Source organism: Protopterus annectens, chromosome 6.part0 (assembly GCF_019279795.1).
Source record: "Protopterus annectens isolate FY-2018-M chromosome 6.part0, PAN1.0, whole genome shotgun sequence".
Classification (NCBI taxonomy): domain Eukaryota; kingdom Metazoa; phylum Chordata; order Ceratodontiformes; family Protopteridae; genus Protopterus; species Protopterus annectens.
In genome coordinates, this window is record NC_056737.1 from 1,291,602,293 (window position 1) to 1,291,616,881 (window position 14,589).

The window sequence follows — 14,589 nt, forward strand, 5'->3', positions numbered from 1 at the left end:
ACTTTTCTATAGCAAATTTCACCTTACTTAAGACAGAGGTGGTAAGTTTCACAGCCCCCACACTAAAGGATAACAGTGTCCAAGATGCAGGAACTTTTACAAATGCACTCTATGAGCACCTACAAGGATGCATGGATCGTGCCATCCCTAGCAAAACCAAGACTCACTCCCCTAAGAGAAGGAACCCAGTCTGGTGGACCCCTGCCATAAACAGGCTATACAATAGAAGGAGGAAACTAGTTCAGAAAAAAAGCAAATCCCAAGAAGGAAAGACATCCCTGATCAGTACCAATAAGAAACTAAGGTCCCTCATAAAATCCTACAAGGCTAACTTCGAAAAGAAAATAGCCAAGGATTCAAAAGATAACCACAAAGCCTTCTTTAGCTATTTCAAGAATCTAAGTGGCAACTCACAGATATGCTCTGAGCTAGTGCAAAATAGCACAAAATATACTGAACCCACTGATATTGCCAACATCCTGGCAGATAGATTCAGTGCACACTTCACCCCCCTCTCACCCCCAAAAGGGCCCACAACAATACTGGAAAAGTGTAGTGTCCCAGAAATCTCAGATTCACAGGTGAAAACAGCCCTTTCAAAAGCCAAAAGCACAGCATCAATGGGGCCAGATGGCGTCCCAGGCTGCATCTTGCACGAACTACAGAATGAACTAACCCCCCCACCTAAACACACTGTTCAACCTCAGCCTCTCTACAGGCTACATGCCCATAGCATGGTGCACAGCAATGGTTATTCCACTCCGCAAAGGAGGGGCCACAACTGACCCTGGTAACTATCACCCCATAAGCCTGACCAGCCTGGTCTGCAAGGCTATGGAGCGCATCATCATGGAACTCATTAACAAAGACATTGGGAACCTCCAAACACTTGACCCGACCCAGTTCGGCTTTGTTAAGGGCAGATCATGCCTACTAAACCTGGTTGACTTCTTCAAGACAGTCACCAAGGCCATAGATGAGGGGAAGGTAGTTCACATAGCCTACCTTGACCTCGCCAAGGTTTTTGACACCATTTCCCCCTCTGGAATTAAAGAAAAACTCACCAGCCTGAATATAAACCCCTACGTCATGAAATGGGTTGTCAACTGGCTTACAGACAGAACTCACACGGTAAGACTAGCAGGCTCCAGGTCCAACTCTAAACCAGTCACAAGTGGTGTCCCACAAGGCTTGGTCCTAGGACCCCTATTGTTCGGCATATACTTCTCAGAAGTACAGGCAAACACAGGAGGACTATGGCTAACCAAGTTTACTGATGACTGCAAACTGGGAGCCAGAATTTACTCTCCAGCTGACATGGACATTCTCCAAAAGGGCCTTACTGAGACGGACACCTAGTGTCAAAGTCATGATATCAAGCTAAATGCCAAAAAATGCATAGTCATCCCATTTGGGAAAAACAAAACACCCATGAATTACCACATAGGTGGCAGCCCCCTTAATACAGAAGAGGTAATAAGAGATCTGGGGACCCAGGTAGATAGTAATCTCTCCTTTGACAATCATATTGCCAAAGTAGTTAGGAAATCCTTCTATGTAGCCCATCTAATTACTAAAGGGTTCGCATCTAGAAATAAAGAAGTTATAGTGCCCCTCTACTCGTCACTCATCAAACCCATCATAGAGTACAATGCCCCATTTGGGATGTACCTCACAAGACACTTCCAACAGCTGGAAAGACCACAAAAGTACCTCACCAAGAGGATTACTGGCCTCAAACATATGTCCTATGCAGCCCGACTGGAAAAGCTCCAGCTGTACTCAGTCGCATATCGCTTACTCAGAGATGATCTCTGCCTGATTTACAAAGCCATGTCCAAGTCAGAATTGATGGACATGCTCCACCTAAAGAAATCCAAGTCACTGCGAGCCACTTGCTCTAGTGAACTAAACCTTGCCACAAAAATAAATAGAACATGCTGGAGGGATAGATTCCTGTCACAGAGACTCCCCATGCTTTGGAACAAAATTCCTAACTACATTGGGCAGAGCCCCTCACTAACACTCTTCAAGAGATACCTTGACGAGTGGATGGGTAACAGAAAATACACCCCTGGGATCACTTCATTGGCTCTTCTTGACAGAGGCTCCGTTAATTAATCAATGGGGCGGCGAAAGCTGACACACTCTGGCTAGGCTTATAAATGCCCTGGGGCAGATAGCCTAGTACCTACCTATGAACATATGAACCTATAACTCAAAATAAATAAATAATATGTGATATAACACTAAATAAATACATGATGTGAACATTGGGTCTAGGTGATGATTACTCTTGATGTAATACCCCAAACCCATGTACAAAATGGGAAAAACAGGGTTGAAGCTAATGCAATCATTTTATTGAACAGGAGGGGGTGGCAGATAGGGTAATATTAAATAAAAAGAAGCTCCTGCATGCACCATCAAACCAGCAATCCATTCTTTCCCAGGCAGTACTGAACACCGCTTGGCTCCCAAGCAGACAGCAAAGGTCTACTGCAATTATGTACTTCAGTTTTAATGATGCTAACTCTGTACAGTGCAGCCTTATGTATTTAACATATGTTTAACTTTGATTTAACTGTTTTGCTATTTACTATTTGCAAGAGTCACTGATAGGAACATGCTAAGCTATCTGCACAGTACAATGATGACTGAATTAATAAGCTTCAATCAAATGTTAGGAAGCCCTGAAACTGTAATATGCTGTAGTAATTTCCATTCTTCTGAGTTAGTGTACATAAGAGTGTGGGTAATGGTGCTTTAAAGGCACATTGCTTTACAAGAATTGTGATTTAATTTTTGAAGTGATGGTACTCACAATATCTGGTCTCACATTTCTAATAGGGAGCCTGGCCAAGGATTGAATAACAACATACTTTAGAAGGATTGATATAAATGTGTCAACTTTCAGAAACTTGGGGTGAAGTCCACTGGGGTCTGTTCTGCCAGACATTGGCATTGCCTTCAGCCAGTGATTGAAATGGGAACATGTAAGAAGGCAGTGAACTCTGGCATGAACCCAAACAGTTTAAAGGTCATGTACTGATAAATAACCATCAAAGCAAGTAGTTTGGTTTCTCTGCTTTACAGACTACCCTTCAAAATCATCTTCAGTGGGTGTGGATGAAATAATTCATCACTGGAGTTTCAGTTTTGAGAGTGATTATTTTGATAAGAGTTTTTCCTTTGGAATCCTTTATTGATTATTGAGGATGCCTAGATGCTTACCTGTTTTTGTAAAATGAAGCTATAGCTTTCTCTTGAAATGATTCTGCATTAAAGCTCTGTGCTGTTTAAATGCTCAGCAGTTGGTATGTATGTCAACCCATCTTTCTGGTACAGTATTAAGGTCATCCATAGTTCAGAAGCACACTAAGAAGCCAACTTTTCCTTTGCTTTTTAGGTAATGTTAACATGGTACTTTTCTTGGATTATATTCAACAAGAAGTTAAGGGATATTCTGTTATCAGATTGTGTTGAGACAGGGCAGCAGTTGAAAATGCCAGTGTTGTTAGAAGACTAAGCTGTGCATTATGGCTGAAAGCCTTGTAGGTGATTGCCATCTCAAAGTGTTGTGGTTTGCGTTTGTATTTTACCAGTGATGGCGTTTTTAAAAGATAAGGTGATTGTGATAACAGAGTGGTCACTAAATTAGGTAGGTGGAATAAATGTTTAGAGAATTTCTTAGGATTGTTATTAATGATTCAGTCTATCAAGCTATGTCTACCTGTGCTGGGGCTAGGCCTGCTTGTTTCAGCTGCAAGTTGTGCCAGTATGAGAACTGTGACAGTGAGTTTTGCATGGTAACACTGTTGTTTGGCCACCATTAAATGGTAAAGTCCCCCAGACTTATTTCATTATGGTTTCTTAAAAATGGAGTGGTGATACATGTAAGGTAACTTACTCTCACAAAACACATGGGTGTGGGGTAAAAAGGTTAATTTAATGTTCAGTTTGAGCTCTCCCCTCAGTAAACTATTACTAGATAGGCCAGTCTGGTTCATGATCTGTCCTGCGCAATGAGCTACTTAAACTTCTGAAAGGCAAGAGAAAGACTCCACCACACTTCTAAGTCATGGCTGAGGCTCTGGACAAGTTGAATGTAGTCTTCTATGCAGTGAAGGATAAGGCTGTCAGACTTCATTGACAATTTCTGAATAAACTAAAAAGCAATGCCAGACCATGGAGGAAGCAGTATTTAGACTTGGCTGTACACATTAGCCATGAGGGTGAAGCCTGAATAAGTAGATTTCACTGATGGAGAGTAAAGCCTGCTTCATCCGTGGTCATGCAGTGCTTATTCGTATGACACACTGGAGTTATTTACATATAATGTTTGTTTGTGTCTTTCGGCTTTTCCCGGTTAGGGGTCGCCACAGTGGAACTCCGGTCCGCTAATGATTGGCAGTTGATTTTTACGTACCAGCTTACCTTTTTATTTGTATTAAATAATTCTGTCACTTGGAGTTGTCTTAGCATACTCAAGAAAGCAGACATGCTCAGTACATTCTAAAATCACTCACTTTTTAATGCATGCAGTCATGCTTGCAATAAAACATTAGAACAACACAGAGGTGATTTGAAAGGATGTATGCATGCATGGCTTTGTTGGAAAATGAAGCATTCCTTCTGCCTCAAGGAAGTACATCTTCAGAGTGTATGTATGTAGAAAATGGTGTGTGGTAGCACCATCACTGGTTAATAATTGATGCTTATTTGCCAATATTTTATCAAATTTATAAGCACCTCATGACAAATAAACATAGCACTTGGATTTCCAATGCTCATTGTGCAAAGTACCATATAACTTCTGTTTATACACACTGTTTTAGACAGATGCAACTTGTTATATGAATGCCAGCATCATTGCTTTACTCCTAAATTTATTTATTAATAGTGCATTCTCCTAAAAAACTATTGTATGCAGTTTATGAAATTACTAATGCATGGTCTTGAAATGGAAAGGGGCCATGATGGTGCAGTCGTTAGCGTTGTCGTCTCACAGCAAGAGACTCTCCGGTTCCACTCTCAGCTGGAGTGCCTTCTGTGCGGAGTCTGCATGTCCTCCCCATGGTTGAGTGAACATTAAAGACATCCTGGTAGATGCATGTGTGTGTGGGTGTTCCTTCTTTTAAGGTTGGGCACCAGGCTTTCAACTCAACACCGTAAAAATCCACTGCCAATCATTAGCAGAACGGTGATCCACTGTGGCAACCCCTAACTGGGAAAAGCTGAAAGACTTTTTATGGTCTTGAAATGAAAACAGTCGTAACTCTGCAAAAATACATTTTGTCAGTTTTTAACTTCATTTAGTTAGAACTGTTGTTAATCTGTTGTGAATAACAGTTAAGTACCGAACTCTGGAGAACTTCCACCCATTGTTTTTGAACCATGTATCTATATTTCCAGTGATCTATTAAGAATTATTACTTTCTCAGATTTCAATATCAGCATTTCACAGTTTGCTAACAAAGATTTACCATGAGCCCAAGTGCATATCCAGAATATTCTGTAGTGTTCTTATTTTACTGGCATTAAATGTCATTAACTAGTAATTTATGGGGGAGGGGTTCATTCTTTGAAGTAAGCCTGCAAAGCCCATCAGGCATAAGTGAGTTCACAGCATCAGAAGACCGAGTTTGTTAGTAAGAAGGTAAAAAAGGCAGCAGCATAATGGTGGAGAAAACAAAGAGATGGGGTAGGTTAAAGGTGAGTAAAACTGAACACTTCAGCTATCAGTCACAGGTGAGTACCTCAGAGGCAAAGTATATTGATAGGTTTACTTTCTTGAGCAGTAGTATATATCTTGCCACATGGCTCAGACCTTACTATTATCAGAGATGTGTCAGTAGCTGTGCCATGTTTGCTAAAGGCTGTAGTTGCTGACTGATGTATCACAGCAAACACTTGCACATATACTAAGAATCAGATTGTACACCACAGACGCATCCATTAACACAACTAGAGTAAGTCTATTTACAGGTAAAGCACAGTAGAGTTTTGCAGAGATAAGTCTGAGCAAAATAGTATATTTACAAATGTATTTACAGTTGTTTACAGTACTGATCCATATGGATCAGTTTGTGACACAGCACAGAAAGAAAATTAAAAAAAAAAAAAGAACCAAAGAGTTTGCCATTGTTAAAACTTAGTTTATGCACAACAATGTGTAAAAGTCAAAAAGCATAACACAGAACATTTATACAAAGTATTTTATGAAGTCTTTCAAAAAGACAAAGTAACATCTTAATAAGGGATGAAGTTTTTGAGTATTTTACTTTCTCCTTATCTAAAAGGTTTATCCTATGTGTTTTAGAATATAATGTGAATGATTACAACAGAAACATAACTTATATTATCTGTAGTGAGCCATTTGCATCAAGCTAGTTTTGTAAGATGGGGTTTTAACTGAGGTCAGAATCTTTTGTTGGATGTGAAGTCTTTTAGCAAAGGCGGTTGTGATTCCCACAGTTTCCCAAATGTAACATGAATCCACAATGAGTGATACTAAATGCATGGTTACAGTGGTTACACATGCATACAAATTGCATAGAATTAAGACATTGAATATTTACAAATAGTAAACATAACAGAAATAACCATACAAGAATTGCAATGATGTACCGTAAGTCAGGAATTCTTTGAGTGGAGAGTGAATAAAAAAATGAATGTTGAATGTATTAGTAGGGCATATTACATGTAGTTAAGAAGGCTTGTGAGGGCAGAATAGTGCAGCAGAAAAGATGTGGAACATTTAGTAGTGATTGCCTACTATACTTACCTGAGAAAGTGGTAGTGGTACGAATGGTCATATATTTCCTGATAGTGCTAACATGAACTGAGGAGAAGCTGAGTGTTAAAGAGAGAGAGAAGAAAATAGGGGGGGGGGTGCAAGATGAGGGATAAGGTAAGTAAAAAGTTTTTAGGTTAAGCAAGAGTATTAAGATAGAAATAGTGAATGGTGAGCAGCAAAAGTTATTAAATTAGGGAGTAAAAGTAGACTTGTAGAGAGAGATATTGGATACAAGGTAGGAATATTTACAGGTAGTTTAATAGCATTGTACAAGATAAAAACATTTATACCAGTTTAGTTAACAGGTGTCAGTCAGAAATGAAATAGTTTAATATCATATATTAATATCTCATAATCCATCTTTTCAATATAGGCATTTCCCATCTGACGTGTTGTATCATAATAAATCTATTATGCCCCTGGATCTTGCTGCACTTAACATCCTGTCAAATTCCAGCATCAGTATACTTCTCATCTTCTACTTGTGGCCAAGTGCCCCACCCGATTCCCAAAGTTGTTCTCAGAAGATTAATCTTATCCCACATGCCTACCATATTGTTAAGCTATCATTACACAGATACCCCAACTTTCTCTTTCTAATTGTAAGCATTGAATTCATCCAAAATCTCAGAAATTGTCCAGTAAATAATAACTGTAAAACTTGGAGGGGATTGCTTAATCACATAAAGTGATTTCCTCCTTCTGCTATTATTTCCCCTTACTACAACTGTCTCACATTCCAAATAATTATCATTTGCCATTAAAGTTAATTGTTTCCATTTAACATGATAAGATTTCATCAAATATTCAGACTTCATTAATAAATACAAAATCTTGGCCTGAATCTCCTTAAAATATAATTGAGAATCTGAGACATTTCTCTGGAAATTTCCATCTTCTGCTCTGTTACCTTGGGATTTTCCTTTTTCTTCTTATCCAGATAAAACCTGTGATCGTGGTTTTAAACAAACTCAAAAAATATAGGAGTACGTATTAGGAATACTTGAAAAACATACAATAAGAGGGACTACAAAAAATGCAGAGCTGTACTCTGTGATCCAACTTCAACCCAATTTCCTTTCCTTCCACCTTCTAAGTCATCAACCTTTTTTCATTTCTCCACATGATTAGTTAAATAGGTCTTTTCTGCAGCACCTGCTCTGATTACCAATTACTTCATCTGGGAAAATACCAATTACTTCATCTGGGAAGATACAAGGCATTATTCTGATTTTTTAGGATATCAGAAGGGGTATAAGTCATTGCCGCCACCCGTGTCTTTGTTGCATTAACTTTATAATCTAGAAAATTCACCAAACATATCCTGGTCTCTAGATAAAGTTGCCAATGTACCTCCAGATGAGCTATGCATATCTACACATCATCCATAAAAAGTGACATTTTATACACATTGTCCTTACCCTATAACCATGTAAGCTAGGCTGTTTCAGCTAAGTTGTTTGCAGCCCAGGGTAAAATTGGTAACATCACATACCTCTGTCATGACTTCCTACTCAACTTAACCAGTTCAAAATGTTCTGCGCTCTTTGTAACATACAGTTTGAGAGAAATGCTCAGAAATAAATATGTACACATTTGAGTACACTAAGTATGCCTAGCTACACCCTTGGTTGTAAGAGATCTAGACTCTCGTGTTGATAATTCCTTATATTTTAACCAATATGTTTTCTCTATGTTTTCAAAAGTCTTCTATCTGGCTCATCTAATTTGCAAAAACATCTTCCTAGATCTAAAGATGTCTAAATGTCCCTTTACTAGTGTCTCATTGGACCCATTATTAAATATAATGCACCATTTGGTGTGCACTTGTCTATACATATCACTCAATTTCAAAGATTTCAAGATTCCTAACAAAAAGATCAGTGGCCATAAAAGTCTCAATTATCAACACAGACTAGCAGCCCTCTCTCTCTTTAATCAGGTTCTTATAGACTCCTCTGTGGGATCTGTGTCTAGCCTTTTGAATTATGAAAGAGCTAGTCCTTTTGACCTCCTGTTCCTTTGCAGAACAAATGGTGCATCAAATACTAGTTAAAGAACTAAAGTTTCATCAACAGATAATTAAAACATTGGCATGCTAGTGTCATATTTGAATGTATCCCACCTCTGGACCAATCCTCCACTGCATGTTAGGGTGACAGTCAAGGTACCTAGATACTTTGATGGGAAGTTTCAGATTTCCCTTAGTATACCTGGTGTTGCTCTCCTTGAGTTCGGAAGGTAAGTTTTAATATGGGCTATTGGCTAAGCTTGTAATTGTCTGCAGACTGATTGCCTAATACTTGACTATTACCTTATGAACACTTCAACATTCACTGTGAAAGGTAATCATCAATGAAATCATAAAGCTAGACATCTTCTTTTCCATAATACAAGATTCTTAAATGACTTGCACAATTGAAAATATGCAAAACAAATAAGCCAAGACAGAACACAGTCTACACTAAAAAAGATTTACTGGAACCACTAACCCTGTTTCTCATATTATCAGAAACTGAAAGATATCCAGTAAATATGAAAAGCATAAATATAGTCATTCAGCGTAGGAGTAAACAAAGTAAACCAGTTAGCCTACCCTCAGAAACTAAAAGTTTAATGGAAGTTCAACAAAAGAAATCAGGTTAAAGTATGTTACATTCTATGTCAAGAAGATCTTAGACACCATGCTTTCATAATATGCAAATCTTCCCAAACAAAGCAAATGACTTAATATTATTATTAATTAGCTGCAAATGGGAATGATCCAAAATGATAAAATGTATGATCTACTTGGATTTTAACAATAATTCAGTTTTTAGTTCATATTGGCTTCGATAACCAATTCATCCTTCTTCAAATTTAGCAAAGAAAGCTATAAGGAAACATAAAACTTCTCTGCTCTATTCAAAGGCATCCTCAATAATATCCCTAAAAGATAACACCAGTTGTTGCTGCACAGGGGTTGTCACAATACCTGACATGCGTATATTAGCATTCCCATCATCCCCAACACCTTCCTCAACACCATAACCCCAAACTGAGATCCTTCTGTTTATTCAACTAATTTACTCTAGAACCATAAAAAGAAGGAAGTACAAATTGAGCTTGATAAGACCAATTGGGACACCCAAATAGGACAAGATGGCCTCTACTCATGGTTCATCAGATTGTGTAGTGAACACATCCTTGATTTTATTCTGTAGTGAACACATCCTTGATCCAATTCTGTAGTGAACACATCCTTGATCTGATTCTGTAGTGAACACATCCTTGATCCGATTCTGTAGTGGACACATCCTTGATCCAATTCTGTAGTGCACACATCCTTGATCTGATTCTGTAGTGAACATATCCTTGATCCGATTCTGTAGTGGACACATCCTTGATCCAATTCTGTAATGCACGGACAAATCCTTGATCCAATCCTGTAGTGGACACATCCTTGATCCAATACTGTAGCGAACACATTCTTGATCTGATTCTGTAGTGAACACATCCTTGATCCGATTCTGTAGTGGACACATCCTTGATCTGATTCTGTGGTGAACATATCCTCGATTCAGTCCTGTAGTGAACACATCCTTGATCTGATTCTATAGTGGATACATCCTTGATCTGATTCTGTAGTGGACACATCCTTGATCCAATCCTGTAGTGAACACATCCTCGATCCAATCCTGTAGTGAACACATCCTTGATCTGATTCTGTAGTGGATACATCCTTGATCTGATTCTGTACTGGACACATCCTTGATCCTCTTGCTGCATCTTACAATTCCTTACTAGCAGCTCTGTGTTAACAATAATCATAAAACCCATTCCAAATCCCAGAAAACATCCTTCAAATCTCCATTCTACCCTCTCTTGGGAAAATCTTCAAAAAGTTAATTTTCTCACAACTTAACAGAATTTCTTAAAAACAAATTATACTCTCCCCACACCAGCATGGATTTTGATCACATAAGAGTGCCCTGACAGTCCTATACTGACTCACTGATAATATCCTGAAATGTATGGATAAAAGCCTTCTCCCTTGTGCAGTCATCATAAATCTAAACAAATCATTTGACTTAGTTGATAACTCCCTCCTTCAATATTCCCTGATCACAGCAGGACTGAGCAGCAATACCCCAGAATGGTTCAATGACTTTTAACTCAGAAATCCTTCACATCCTCTTCCTCAGCCATGTTTACCAAAAGAGTACCACAGGGGTCAGTTCTCCCCACATTCCTATTCTCCCTCTATATAAACAGCCTATCCTCTGATTTACCTAGCTTTCCCAATATAGTGTCCTGATGACATAATAATGAAAAGAGACAAGGAGGAGCTCTCGGATTATGTAGCCCAGGTGGGTATGACCATAGCCCTGAGCAGCATCCTACCATCACCCAGAATGATACCACAGTACTGGCAGAAAATGATTGATTTCAACAATTGGCTACGTTTCTGGTGTCATTCTAAAGGGATCCAGTATCTGTCTACCTGGGATGACATGACTGACAGACCTCAATGCTTTGCCAGAAATGGCCTGCATCTGTCACACCTGGGCTTCCGGATACTGGGCAAGGCTCTTGCCACCCCTATAGTGCCTTTTTTACCATCATAACAGCTACAAACAAATGTAATCTGAGAGACATGCTACTCAATGCTAGAAGTCTAAATTTTAAAATGCACTCACTCGAAGCACTCCTTAAAATGGAGAACATCGACATTTGTGCTGTAACAGAGCCGTGGTTCAAGGCAGCAGAAATCACTCCTGCACTACCAGGCTATAACTCATTCCACACCTTTCGGCCCCAGAACTTGGGCCGAAGCTCCAAAGGTGGTGGTGTTTCCATATTCATAAAGAATGCACACACCTCCAGACTTGTAGCCCAACATAACGCATCTGAGATACTTCAGGTGCAGCTAACACTGGGTAAGACAGCGATTCAGGTCATAGCCTGCTATAGGTCCCCAACCATGTCCCAAGACTCACACTCCATGTTCCTAAGCACCCTGGAGAATATTAGGGTCCAACCTAACATACTCATACTGGGCAATTCAACTACCCCTCCATTAACTGGGAAAACTACTCATGTACTAATACACTTCCCCAATGCTTTCTGGAATTCATTAATTCCAATGCTCTGGACCAGCTTGTTCTTACCCCCACTACAGGTAGCAACATCCTTGACCTGGTCATTACTAACATGGGCGACCATTGCTAAACACTAATAGTCAACTCCTCCCTGGTTAGATCCGACCACAAACTAATCACCTTGGAAATCCACATCCCTCTCAACCCCCCCCCCCCCCGCAAAGGTAACCACCATGAAAAACTTCTCCAAAACTAACTTTGAGCTCCTAAAAACAGAGGTGGCTAACTTCACGGCACCCATGCAAATGGAGAATAGTTGCATGACTACCAAATCATACACCAATGCACTGTACGAACATGTATACAAATGCATGGATCTCGCCATACCCAATACAATTAAAACACTCATCTCGAAAAAAGGGAAGCCAATCTGGTGGTCCCCTGCCATAAACCAACTTTCAACAGAAGAAGGAAACTGATGTGGAATAAGGCAAAGTCCCAAGACTGTAAAACTCCCTTATCAGCCTCAATAAAAGGTTGAGATCCCTCATCAAATCCTCTAAAGCAAGCTATGAAAACAGAATTGCAACAGATAGTAAAGACAATAACAAGGCCTTCCATAGTTAAGCAAAGAATCTCCATGGCAATACCCAGATTTACTCTGAGCTCCTGCACAATGATACCTCCTATACCGAGTCAACAGACATTGCCAATATACTGGCCAACAGATTCATTGCTAACTTTACCCCTCTCTCCCCCCCAATGGACCAATCATAATACCAGTAGATTGCCAGGCACCCAGTATTACTGCTGCACAGGTTAAAGCAGCACTGTCCAAGGCCAAGAATACAGCTTCTGTGGGACCTGACAATATCCTGGCTGTGTTTGACATGAACTACAGAGTGAACTGGCACCTCACCTGTGTGCCCTGTTCAATCATAGCCTCACCTCAGACATTGTCCCTACCAAATGGCGCACTGCTACAGTCATCCCTCTCCACAAAGGAGGAGCGACTACAGACCCCGGGAATTATCGCCCAATTAGCCTGACGAGTCTGATATTCAAAGCTATGGAACACATCATCATGGACCTAATAAACAAGGATATAGGGAATCTCCAAACTCTGGATCCTACACAGTTTGGTTTTGTGAAGGGTAGATCATGCCTGCTCAACTTGGTCGACTTCTTTGAGTCAGTCACCAGAGCTGTGGATGAAGGCAAGGTGGTTCATACAGCCTACCTTAATCTGGTTAAGGCCTTTGATACCATTCCCCACTCAGGAATCATAGAAAAACTCACTAAGCTAGGCAACAACCCCTATATCACTAAGTGGGTTGCAAACTGGCTCACAGATAGAACTCACCATATGAAAGTAGCTAACTCCAAGTCAGACTGCTGACCAGTCATGAGTGGAGTCCCACAGGGTTCAGTCCTGAGTCATCTCCTGTTTGATATCTACTTCTCTGAAGTCCAGGCCAACATGAAGATACTCTGGCTGACAAAGTTCGCAGATGATTGCAAGTTGGGAGGTATTATTAACTCCCCAAGTGATGCTGACATCCTACAGAAAGGTCTCAATGACACCAACCACTGGTGTCAGAACCATGGCCTTAAGCTCAATGCCATAAAATGTGTCGTCACCCCCCCTTGGGAAAAACCCGGTTCCCTTTAATTACCACATTGATGATAGTCCACTGAACAAAGAAGGCGTTATAAGAGATTTGGAACACAGGTCTACAGCAACCTCTCTTTTGACCACCAAGTTGCCACTGTGGTTAGAAAGTCCTTCTATGTGGCACATCTCATTACTACGGGTTTTGCATCCAGGAAGAAAGAGGTCATTGTCTCCCTCTACTCTTCCCTCATTAGGCCAATCATCGAGTACACTGCCCCATTTGGCATGTACCTCACTAGACACCTGCAACAACTGGAGAGGCTATAAAAGTACCTCACAAAGAGGATCGTAGGCCTTAAACACTTGTCCTATATGGACAGACTCAAAAAAACTCCAACTTTTCTCTGTCTCATATCGCCTACTCTTGACTTACAAAACCATGTCTGACCCAGCTCTGTTAGAAATGCTACATCTAAAGAAATCCCAATCCCTCCACACCACACACTCCAGAGACCTCAACCTCATTACCACAATCAACAAAACATGATGGAGGGACATGTTCATAACCCAGAGACTGCCCGTGCTATGGAATAGACTTCTCATACATGTCAAGCAGAGCATCTCACTGGCTCTCTTCTAGAGAAATCTTGATGAGTGTATGGGAAATAGAAAATTCACCTCGGGGATCACTCCAGTGGCTCTACTCGACAGAGGCACTAGGAACTAAGGTCGGGTGACACGATGTCAGGGTAATCCTATGGGCTAGGCTTGTAAAGGCTCCAGGGCCATTAGCCTAGTACACACCTATGAACCTATATAAAGTCCAACAGTCTTATTCTGTAATCAAAAAATCTCTTCAATGCGATCTCTGCATTCAGACCGACTGGCTTAAAGACAACAATCTAATTATGAGAACCAAAAAGCAAAAACTATGATATTCAGTACAGAAAAGAGATTATCCTCTGTTCCCCCTACCTGGTCCATTTACAACAAAAACTTCAAACCCTTTAAAGTAGGCAAATACTTCAGATACTTATATTTTGGCTGGATCAAAACATGAATGTTAAACACCATCTTGCCATTACTAAGGCTAA